This window comes from Cannabis sativa, chromosome 6, assembly GCF_029168945.1.
Source record: "Cannabis sativa cultivar Pink pepper isolate KNU-18-1 chromosome 6, ASM2916894v1, whole genome shotgun sequence".
Taxonomy (NCBI): Eukaryota; Viridiplantae; Streptophyta; class Magnoliopsida; order Rosales; family Cannabaceae; genus Cannabis; species Cannabis sativa.
The window spans coordinates 29,996,109-30,009,741 of NC_083606.1; positions in this window are offsets into that span (position 1 = coordinate 29,996,109).

Below are 13,633 nucleotides of genomic sequence, written 5' to 3' on the forward strand. Positions count from 1 at the left end.
TTTAATTTCTTAAAAGAAAATATAATGACATGAAATGATTTATAGACCATTCATCCAATGATATATTATTGAGCTAATTCGAAATGAATAAGCTAAGAGAAATTAGGATAATTTCGTTTATAAATAAGAATCCAACGATGCTTCGATTAGCGAAAGACGAAGTAATCTTATTTATGTAATCTTCTTGTTTCATATTGTAAAAATACTAGTCTAAGGTGTCATCAATTGACGAACAGCTAGATGTTGCATATACAATATTTATCTTTCGAGATCTTACACTATTATGTATGTCTAATGGTGAAAATCCATTAGGGATTTATCTCATTAGAAAAACAAACATGTTAGACCAACAATGAAGATTCGAAATTAAACTACAACTTAATAACAGAAAATAACATGGTTCAATATAAATTCATACACAATTCAGAAATTATAAGCATATAGCAAGTAGGAATGACAAGTGAAAATACTAAAACATACAATCCTAAATAATTTCCAAGGTTTTTCAACAAACTGATCCAGTGTCCCGTTTAGGTGAGAGTCAAAGCATCATCCATTGAATAGAGTTGTCAGCTCATCTAAAATGATAACCATTCTAGCAACCTTTTATTCGATCAAGATTGGATTTCAGCGTTGTCCCGTTTAGGCGAGGGTCAAGGCAATTCTATCTTATGAGCTTCCACCATTGTTTTAAATTTGCAAGTCAAGTATGGTCGCCACCATTAGGGTGATCCATACCATACAAAACACTTACAAACTACTTATCATGCGAGGTTAAACGGTGCGAAATTGCTAATGAACGTTCCTCCATTAGGGAGGATTACTCACTAAAACAAACGCGGTGTAAAATCCACAATGGAGATCGAATATCTTAATAATAAAGCTCATTATTTAAAGAGAGTTGTATTTTCTTTGATTCTCTTTATTGAATCTTTTTATTTTAAATATATATTTATTTAATTAAAATTTCCAATTTAGAATAAAAAATTCTAAATATAAATTTTAATTTAATATTTATAAATTTTACTTAGATGGATAAGAAAATAACATAAATTATTTCAATCTTAGTAATAATTTCCAATAAATATTTAGAAAAATATTCAATTTAAGTTGTTACAAAATTAATTTAAATTAATTTACAACTCAAATTTAATTTTCTATAAATATATATTGCATTTCGAAAAATTAAAATATTCAAGGATACAATTTTCAAAAATGCATGTTAAAATAAAAAATTAATTCTGGAAAAATTATTCTAATTTAATGTTGGCCCAAAATTAATTAATAAAATTAATTTACAACAAAAAATATAATTTTCCTATTTAATTAAATATATAAGAAAAATTTCAAATATTTAAGTATGATGATGAAAATCAACTTAAATATTAATTTTCTATTTAATTAAATACATTAGAAAAATATTTCAAGCAAAAAAAATATCACCTATCTAGATTTTCCTTTGACTAATTAATTCAATTTCTAATAATATACTTTAATTCATTTATTTTAAATTAATCAATAAATGAAAAAATCATTGATTTAAGTTGGTCCAAAAATTAATTAAAATAAATAATTAATTTACAACTTAATCTATTTTTCAAGATAAAATTCGAAATTCCAACATTTAATGCAATTTCGAAATTTGATTAATAAAATAAAGAAAAAATATAATTTTGAAAATTATTTAAATTTAGTTGAAAAAATAAATTTCAACTAAAAATAATTTTCTATTTAATTAAGTGTCATGAAAAAGAAATATTTAAGTGTCATGATGAAAATCAACTTAGATATTTAATTTTCAAATTAATTAAATGTATTAAATTCAAGAAAGAAATAATTAATTGTAGAGAAGGCTTAATTATTAATCTCTAGTTTAATACTAGGAAAAAATATACTTAAAATAAATTGTACCAAAATTAATTATTTAAATAATTCATTTCACAATTTATAATATTTTCCTATTTTAATATTAGAAATAATAAGTAGTCTAGAAATAACTATCTAGAAAATATCTTATTTGACTAAGTATCTTTTCCACAAAATTTGAAAAAATATCTAATTTAAGTTGTATTAGAAAAAATCTAGAACTTAAATATTTTTCAAATTTAAATTTAATTAAATATCAAAAATTAAGTTGTAACCACTTAATTTAAAAATATTCCATTTTAAGTTAATATTCGAAAAGATATCAACTAAAAAAATATCTACAATATTCCATTTTAAGTTAATATTCGAAAAGATATTAACTTAAAAAATATCTAAAGAATCTTAATAACCAATGCCTAAAATTCTTCAACTTATTTTGAAATTTTAAATCCAAAAGATATTCAGATTTAAGTTGGTTAGTTGTAGATAACTAAATATCAACTTAAATAGGAATATTTAATGAAAAATTTAAATTAAGCTCGAGAAAGAATCTAGATGGTTATAATTCTATATTTAATTAAATACAAGAAAATACATATAGTTTAGCTTAGAATAAAAAATTCTTTAAACTATAATTTTCTTAAATTAATTTCAAAATAAATGAAATTAATTATGTTGCTAATCAATTTTATTAGGTTAAACAAGTTTAATTAACCTAGTACAGTTATTCAAATTAGGCAAATGGGCCTTCACAATTGGAGTGATTCATGTGAGGGGGTGCTGGGTTCAGTATGTCGTACCCACTACTATGGCTCGCAACTCTCACACAAGGCCCAAAAGAGAGGAATTTAATCTTAAAATGAACAACTGTTATTAATTGAATAGGCCCAAAAACTAAATGGGCCTAAATAAAATCTATCAAGAACTATGATAATTTATTTAGCAACAACAACCTATATGCATCTATAATGAAATTAAACATATAGGCTCACACAGGCACACTTTGGATGGGTCCTATCATGTTGCTAGGTCATACACAGATGAAAGAAGATTGTGAAAATTACCTGTTACAAATTATTTACTTGACCAAGGGAGCCATCAGATCATTAGATCTGGCAAAAAGTAACCATGGCTATTTGCAATCAAGTAATAATAGGTTTTGAAAACTTACACATAAGCTAAAACACAAACTCCTGTAACAAGGTTAGCTAGATAGTTGGATGTAGGATTTATTTAATTTTAAATTAAATTATTAATTTCGAAAATAATTAATTAAATAAAATAATTTTCGAAAATTTTAAAAAATATTTAAATTTAAAATTAAACCTACAATTTTGAAAAATTAGGTTTCAACCAACCTAAATACAGAACTACACAAAAAATCGGAAGTTAATTCCATGAAAAAGCATGAAAAATCGAAGAAAAACGAAAAAATTGTGAGCTGTACGGACAGTTTTCGCGATCGCAGGAAAATTTCAGCACAACCCCGATTTTTTCGAATCTTCAAAAAATCATAACTAATTCAAATTAAATCAATTGAGTTCTGTAAAAAATTGACTTGCTTAATTTTTTCTATACTATCCAATAAAAATAATTCCAAAAACAGATATTCAATTATTTTTAACGAAAATTAACAAACACCAATCAATCATCAAATAACACTCAATACAACATGATACCATCCAAAAACAAACAAACAGTCGTTTTAAAGTCCAAATTTCTTGCAAGTAAATCAATTACCATGGCTCTGAGGCCAGTTATTCGAATTTATTTTACCAGGATCTTAGATGTACTCACAAGTATGTTTATTAACATCCTAAATAAGAACTTTCTAAAACGACAAATTAAACACATATAAAGTTGAAGAAACCTTACATTGGGTGCAGCGAAATATAATGACTCCTTCCGTTCAGATATCTAGCCCTTGATTCCTTTCTGTAGCAGAGCATTATCAATATCTGAACCTGGATCTCTTTCTCTGAATCTTTGATGCTGAAACCTCCTTCTTGCTGAAAGTCTTTCTTCACGATCTTCCTCACTATGATTGAGGTATCACTTGCTGTGTGTGGGCACTACTCATACACTAAGAATTTCAAAATATTGAAGAAGAAAAGAAGAGAGGGAGTGGTCAGCCAGATAGGGAGAGAGAAGGCTTAATTTTTTCTGAATCAGAAGTGTCAGGAAAAAGTGTTAAATTTTAGTGTAAATTTCCTGAAGCCTTCACTATCTATTTATAGCATTCCACTAGGGTTAGGTTTGAATTATTTGGCATTAAAATAATGAAAATATCAGTTTAAATTTCCTACAAAAGTGGCGGGCCCTATACAAGTGGATTTGGGCCTTACTTTTTGCGATTTTGCAGTTTTATCTTTTTTGCATCTGATTTTCTCAAAAATGCCAATTTTCTAATTCAACCATTTAAATGCCAACTCTAACTATTTAATAACTATAAATAATTATTAAATAATATTGTCATTTATCATATTTATTAATTGAACCATACAAAGTATCATAATTAACAAATATGCCCCTAAAACTCTTTCTTTACAATTTCGCACTTACTTTGTGAAAATTCACAAATAGACATAGTCTAAATTGAGAATTATAATTGATTAATCAAAACCAATCACATGAGTCTTACAAGCAATATTATCTCAACTAGTGCGGGGACCATGGGTCTATATAACCGAGCTTCCAATAAGTAGATCAAGAATTTAGCACTAAAATTCACTGACTTATTAATTCTTCGTTGAATCCACCCATAGAACTTAGAATTGCACTCTCAGTATATAGAATGCTCTATATGTTCCACCATATAGACACATCATTAGTTATCCATTGTTATAATCCTAATTTGATCAATGATCCTCTATATGAATGATCTACACTGTAAAGGGATTAAATTACCGTTACACCCTACAATGTATTTATTCCTTAAAACACTTGACCCCGTATAAATGATATTTCGGCTTATGTGAAATGAGTACTCCACCATTTATGTTTGTTTGGTCAAGCTCGAAGGAGATCATCCTTTGCTTACTATTCGCCAGATAGAAGCTATAGATTCCATGTTTATGCTAGCGCTCCCACTCAATTGCACTACCGTGTTCCCAAAATGTACGTATCACCCTGACCTAAAAGTAGGCTTAACTAACAAATCAAAGAACACGAATAGCCTTTCAAGATTGAGCCTAATCATAACAGGATTAAGAACATTTGATCTAGGATCAACTAGGCGATATTGACTTGAATAGATATTACGGTAAGTTTAATAAATCTAAGTCAAAGTTCAATATCAGTCCCTTCCGATGCATACTCCATGCATCTAACCTGAGCTTTACTCTAACCAATGCTCTAAAAAGAACATAGCATTTCTCCAAATGCAAGTAAACTCTGTTGTGGATTATCATATCAGTAAAATCCTATGTCTGATAAATCTAGGAAACTTTATTCACATAGTCATGTTTACTTTCCAAGTGTTGACGGCACAATAAACATGATCAAGTATGTGAAAAGGGTTTCAGATGAATTTATACATTATGTATATATAATCATGAAATAAATCATGTGAACCATGCAACATTAAATGTTATTTCTGATCTATATTAATAAGTAAATCTGATTATATTGAAATGAGTTTTATTTAGGGCATAAAACCCAACAGCAGGTGCCTTCACATTTTTTTTGTTTACTTATTGTATTGCTATTTTCTTTGTTGTTCATTTAATTTGGTTTCTATTGGGTACTTTATTTTATTTTTCTTCTTCGTAACTCTGATTCATTGAGTGTGCTGTTTTAATGTTTATGGACAGAGTACAATTCAAGGATTATAATGTAATTTAAATTTTTATGATTGACATTGTAATTTTTTATGTAATGAATAAAATTTTATAATGTTATTAAAATATAGCTTTGAATAATTTATTTTTAATATATAATTTAAATGAACATACTCTAAATTAGATCATCTATATATGGACGATGTAGATCATCTATATAGAGGATCTTTTAAATCACAATAAGATTATAACAATGGTTAAATGAGATAGCATATTGATATCGTGGAACATATAATATGCTCTATATAAGTCTGAGAGTGCAATTCTAAGTTCTAAGAGTGGATTCAACGAAGAATTAATAAGTAGGAATTTACTTGGTAAATTTGGTTCACTTATTGGAAGCTCAGCATATAGATCAATGGTCCCCATTCTAGTTGAGAACATTCTGCTTGTAAGACTTAATAATTGATTCGTGATTGATCAATTGTAATTCGAAAGTTAGACTATGTCTAATTTGTGAATTTTCACTAAGCATGGGTGAAATTGTAAAGAAAAGAGATTCTAGGTTTATTTATTTATTAATGGATTTTATATGTATAGTTAATAATTAAATTAAATGACAATATTATTTAATAATCTTTTTTAGTTATCAAATAATTAGTTTTGGCATTTAAATTGTTAGAATTGGAAAATTTGCGTTTTTGAGAAAATAGAAATGAAATTTGTTAACACTGCAAAATCAAGTGGGGCCCAGTATCACACCATGGCCGGCCACTATTTGTGGAAATTCAAATTGATATCTTCATTATTTTAATGCCAAATAATTCCTAACCTACACCTAGTAGTTGCCTATAAATAGAAAGTGATGACTCAGTCAAAACAACACATTCATTAGTTATTTGACAGAAATTTCTCTCTTCAGAAAAACTGAGCCTTTCCTATTTTCTATACCTTGGCCGAAACCCTCTTCTCTTTTCCTCTTCCTAAATTTCGACCCTAGTGAAAGAGTGAGTGTCCACACACAGCAAGCAGTAACTCAAGCATAGATTGGAAGATTGTGAAGGATCAACTCAAAGAAGAAGGACAATCGGGCTTAGATCTTGATTATACTCTGCGACAGAAAGGATACAAGGGTTAGAGATCTGAGTGGAAGGAGACATTAATTCCACTGCATCAATGTAAGGTTTTCTTAACTTTATATGTCTTTAATTTATCGTTTTAGAAAATTCATATTTAGGGTGTTAAACAACATACTTGTGAGTAGATCTAAGATGCTGGTAAAATAAATTCCAACAACTGGTATCAGAGCCATGGTAATTGATTTGCTTGCCAGAAATTTGGACTTTAAAACGATTGTTTGTTATTTTGATGGTTTCATGTTGTATTGAGTGTTATATGATTATTGATTGATGTTTGTGAAATTTCATGAAAAATAATTGAAATTTTGTTTCTGGAATTATTTTTATTGGATAGTATGGAAAAAATTAAGCAAGTTACCTTTTGCAGAACTAAATTTTGATTTAATTTGAATTATTTATGATTTTTTGAAGATTCAAAAAAAGATAAGGTTGATGTGCATCCTCACGAGAGCGCGGAACCGAGTGCACCTCGGTCTCACGCGTATTCGGACAGGATTTTGTTCGAGCTACGCGCGTGGGTGTCTGAAGACACCCCATTCCGCGCGCGGATATGCTGCACGTCTCCCATTCCACCGAGGTTTCTCGGCCAACAACTGAGTGAGCGCGTGCGAACGGTATGCGTTGCATACCGTCCATACAGCTCACAATTTTTTCGTTTTTTCATGAATTTAAGTTCCGATTTTTTGTGTAGTTTTGTATTTATATATTTACTATTCCTAATTCAATTCTAATTATCATAATTAATTTATTTAATATTTTTTTTAATTTAATTAATGATATTAGTGTAATTTGAATTTGAAATTAGTAAATATCTATTTTTTTTTTTTGCTTAATAATTTGTAACAGGTAAATTTTACAATCTTCTTTCATCTGTGTATGACCTAGCAACATGATAGGACCCATCCAAGTGTGTGCCTGTGTGAGCCTATATGTTTATTTTATTATATAGATGCATATAGGTTGTTGCTAAATAAAATGTCACACCATGATAGATTTTATTTAGGTCCATTTAATTTTTGGACCTATTCAATTAATAACAGTTATTTATTTTAAGGTTAAATTCCTCTCTTTTGGGCCTTGTGTGAGAGTTGGGAGCCATAGAAGTGGGTACGACATACTGAACCCAGCACCCCCTCACATGAAATACCCCAATTGTGAAGGCCCATTTGCCTGATTTGAATAACTGTACTAGGTTAATTATATTAGTTTGATCTAATAAAATTGAATTAGCAACATAATTAACTTTTAAAATATATGAAAAATTTATTTTCATTTTAATATTTTAAAGTTAATTTTAAGCAAAACACTTTTAGTTTTAGATATTATTTCTAGACAAACTATTTGTATTTTTCATGTATTTAATTAAATAAAGAATTTTAACTAACTAGATTCTTTCTGGAGCTTATTTACTTAAATATTCCTATTTAAGTTATAAATTAGTTATTTTAACTGATTTTTCATATCTAACTTAAATTTGAATATTTTATTTAAATTTTAAATTAAGTTGAGGAATCCTAGGCATTAGTTATTAAAGATTCTTAAGATATTTTTTAAGTTAGTTTTAAACTTAAAATGGAATATTTTTCAAATTAAGTGGTTACAACTTAATTTTTGATATTCAATTAAATCTAATTTTGAAATTATTTAAGTTCTAGATTTTTTCTATACAACTTAAATTAGATATTTTTCAAATTTTTGTTGAAAAGATACTTAGTCAAATAAGATATTTTCTAGATAGTTATTTCTAGACTACTTATTTTTTCTAATATTTAAATAGGAAAGTTTTATACATTGTGAAATTAATTATTTAAATAATTAATTTTGGTACAATTTTATTTAAATATATTTTTCCTAGTATTAAACTAGATATTAATAATTAAGCCTTCTCTACACTTAATTATTTATTTCTTAAATTTAATACATTTAATTAAGTTGAAAAATTTAAATATCTAAGTTTATTTTCGTCATGATACTTAAATATTTATTTTTCATGACACTTAATTAAATAGAAAATTATTTTTAGGTTGAAATTTAATTTTTCAACTTAAATTTAAATAATTTTAAAAATATTTTTTTTATTAATCAATCTCGAAAATTGCATTTTAATTATGCAATTTTTTTAATTTATCTTGAAAAATAGATTGAGTTGTAAATTAATTATTTATTTTAATTAATTCTTGGACCAACTTGAATCAATGATTTTTTCATCAATTGATTAATTTAAAATAAATGAATTAAAATATATTATTAGAAATTGAATTAACTAGTCAAAAAGAAAATCTAGATAAGTCATATTTTTGCTTGAAGTATTATTTCTAAGTTTTATTATTTTCAAAATTTGTATAGTTTTTATACTTTATTTTTCGAATACAATAAATATATTCTTATGGAAATTTTTAAGTTGCTAATTAATTTAAATTAATACAACTTAAATTAATTTCCTTAATATTTATATTTAAGATTACTACTAAGATGGAAATAATTAATTTTATTTCATCACCATCATAGTATAATTTTATAAATATTATATTAAATTCTTATTTTGGATTTTTTTTTTAATTCTAAATTTGATATTTAATGAATATATTTATTAGAATAATAAAGAAAATACATTTTAAAGAATGAGCTTTATTATTATTAAGATATTCGATCTCCATTGTTGGTTTTACATCGCGTTTGTTTTAGTGAGTAATCCTCCCTAATGGAGGAACGTTCATTAGCAATTTCGCACCGTTTAATCTCGAAAGATAAGTAGTTTGTAAGTGTTTTATATGGTATAGATCACCCTAATGGTGGCGACCATATTTGACTTGCAAATTGCAAAACAATGGTAGTAGCTCATAAGATAGAATAGCCTTGACTCTCGCCTAAACGGGACAACGCTGGATTCCAATCTTGATCGAATAAAAGGTTGCTAGAATGTTTAACATTTAAGATGAGCTGACAACTCTATTCAACAGATGATAGCTTTGACTCTCGCCTAAACGGGACACTGATATCAGTTTGTTAAAAAACCTTGGAAATTATTTAGGATTATTTTTTTTTTAAGTATTTTCTCTTATCATTCCTACTTGCTATGTGCTTATAATATCTGAATTGATTTTGTGTTAAACCATTATTAATTTCTATTTGTTGATTTCTATTATTATGAAGTATCCTGTGTTATCATAATGAATCCCATGTTATCACTGTTGACTGAAAATAAGCTGAATGGATCTAACTTTCCTAAATGGAATGAGAACATTAATATTGCTCTCATAGGAGAAAGTGCCTTGTTTGTTTTAACTGAGCCGTCACTTGAAGTGCCTGGGGACAATGCATCCGAAGCTGTGAAAGAAAAGTATGAGCGTTGGCAGAAAGCAAATGACAAAGCTTTATACTTTATGCTTTCCAGCATGGTTGACACCCTCAAAACTCGGTTTTCTAAAACCGAAAAGGCTGCTGAAGTTATGAAGAAGTTAAATGAGCTATTAGGTAAGGCATCACTTCAGTCACGCTTTGACGCGACTAAGAAGTACATTAATGCACGGATGGAACCTCATCAAAATGTGTGTGACCATGTTCTCCTCATGGCAAGTTATTTCCAAGAAGCCCAGGATCATGGTGCTGAAATGGACAGCGCTACTCAAGTAAGCCTTATCTTGAATAGTCTGACTCCAGTATTTCTACCATACACGTCAAATTATGTCATGAATAAGATGGAAATAGACTTTCATGAGTTAGTCAATGACCTTCAAACTTATGAAAATTTGATTGGAGGACCCAAGAAGAAAGGGAGTAAACCTCATAATCCTGGGAATTGTAATGGGACGATCAAACCTGAAGCAAATGTTGCCTCTGCTTCGAAACCAAAATCGAAGAAGAAGTGGAAGAACACCAAGAAGCGTGCCAAAGCCATGAAACACAAAAAGGCTGCAGCTTCTGGTGATGCTACACTTAAAGGAAAGTGTTTCTACTGCAATGAAAAAGGTCATTGGAAACCCCAGTGTCCTAAACTTCTTGCAAAGAAACAAGGTATTTCTATCTATAAACTTTAAGAGTTTTAGTGAATTATTATCCACTTGGATTAATGATTCTGGACTAACTTTGTTTATTTCTTTTCTTCTTCTTATAGGCCAAGCTACTTGAACTCAGATGAGTTAGATCGGAAAGCTGGACCAAGGGTAAAATCATCCCGATGAAGATGAAGCTCTTCATTTTTTTTTTAAATTAATTGTTTTAGTTTAAAGACAATTTGGATTTCAAATTTTAGTTAGGGATATTTATCCTTGTTTTTCTCATATTGTTGCAATACATTTTTTATTATTATTAATAAAGTTTTTATTTTCAAATTCAACCATTGCCATTTATGAGATTGAGCTTCATTTACTTTATCTTCATCAACTATTACCACATTATATTTATATGTTTGTATGTGTAAGTGTTTTTATTATTGATGCAAATTCTATAATATTTACAACTCTTCATAGAGTTCTATTAAATAAACACTAGAAATTTATTCTATGTTTATAAATAATTGTTCATTCTAATACAATTATTAAGAATTTGTTTAATAAAAGGATCTTTTGATCTGATAGGGGTGGAGAAAAGTTAAGAAAACTATGCAGTTCAACGATCTTTTATATCTAATGAACCCTGGATAGTACTCAAACTCCACATCAACTCTATCACACTTAGAGAATCATGATCTTTACAACCTTTAGGGGTGGATCATAATCTCTAATATACTTAGGGGTGGAAGTTATCCACAATACCCTATATGTATATACTTAGGGGTGGAGTCTATTCCACAATTCCCTATGTAACACATATCTTCTTTAAACATGGAAGTAATATAATTAGTTAGCTACTATCAATATAAATCCTTGATGTTGATTGTATGTTCCATTTCATTTTACTATTGTAAGTAGAAGTTTGATACCTATGAAAGTTCTTTGTTAAAGTTTCACACTACCTTAATTGAGTGGGAGAATTTTAAAATTCTATTCCCATCTTCATCAGGTTGACACTTGTGATAGGTACTTAAGAACACTATTGAAAAGCAAATCTAACCATACACATGGATAGGTATAACTTATCAGAATTATGAGAATAAGATAAAGAACTCTAGTTCAGTCTATTTGAATGACTTGAACCAAGAATTCTTAATCCTCATAATATTTTATGGTAACTTAATTTTGATTACTCAATCTCTAATGTATTTTTCACTTCAAATACTAATCTGCTATGTTGATGACTTAGTCTTAACTTAAAGTTTCAGACTAATACAAAAGTCACAACTAGATAACTCTCCAAACATAAAGAGGTTAAAAGTATTATTTAACCAGACATCTGCTATTGAGTGGGAGCTATCTGAGATGTAATCAAATAGGGAACATTAGAAGATATTCAAGAAAGATTTATGAAAGTGATCTATATGTTAGATATTAAGGAACTGTGTATCAGTTGTCCTTGTATCTCACCATCTAATTTCGAAATTCTCTAGATGGTACTTACTTTGGGGGTGGAGGAATTATTCTATAATAATTCAAGCTCTACTAGAGAAGAATTATAACTTTGTGAATTCGAAAATACCATGAAAGTTATATTACTGAAGAAAAATCTATCCTGTATTATCTCAATTCCATATTTTAAAATATGAGAGATATGTCTTCTGTTAATTCGGATGTACTTTTTAAAACAGTAAAGATTTCAGTATCCCTTGACGAGTAAAGCATATAGTAAAGGATGTTTCATAAGTGTATTTATGAACTAGTTTCCAGAAGTTCGGGTGGATTCAAATATACTACACTTGATCTGAAGATCAAGACATCAGATTGACCTATTTGCATACTTTGTTTTATATTAGTGCAAGTGGGAGTTTGTTGGGTTTTATGCCCTAAATAAAACTCTTTACAATCTGATTAGTTATCAATATAAGAAATTTGATCTGATTTATGTTTGCATGAATTTTACATGCTAATGGGTTAATATGTTTATTACTTTCACACACAAAATCAGTTAAATCCAGATCATATGTTTATTCACAATTACAGTATCCTCAACACAGTGGAATGTGATTGTGATCATATGAATCAAAAGAATAAGTCCCTGTTTCATCATTATTTTGGATTTACACTAATGTGATAATCAGCGATGATGTGTGCTTACAGTTGGAGTAAGTGTTATGTTCTTTCCAGGACATTAGTAAAGTTACTAGTTTCGAATGTATGGAGTATACATTGGACTGGACCGATATTGCAACTAAGTTAAGATATTACAAACTTACCGTTATATATATTTCCAAGTAAATATTAGTAGTTGATCTTAAGATTAAAAGAATCTAAATCCTGATATGCTAAGGCTCAACTTAGGAGTACTATTCATGTTCTTTGATTTATTAGTTAAGCCTACTTCTGGGTCAGGGTGATACGTATATTTTGGGAACATGATAGTATGATTGAGTGGGAGTGCTGAACATAAATATGGAATCTATAGCTTCTACTGGTGTATAGAAGTCAAGTGATGATTCCCTTCGAGGTTAGCAAATAGAAGTAAATGGATGAGCTCTTGTTTAACTGACTAATTATTAGATCACTAAACACCATTTACAGGTAGCTAAGTGTTTTAAGGGGCAAAATACATTGAGGGGTGAGAACGGTAATATTATCCCATCTCGATGTAGATCATCTATATAGAGGATCTTTTAAATCAAAATAAGATTATAACAATGGTTAAATGAGATAGCATATTGATATCGTGGAACATATAATATGCTCTATATAAGTGTGAGAGTGCAATTCTAAGTTCTAAGAGTGGATTCAACGAAGAATTAATAAGTAGGAATTTACTTGGTAAATTTGGTTCACT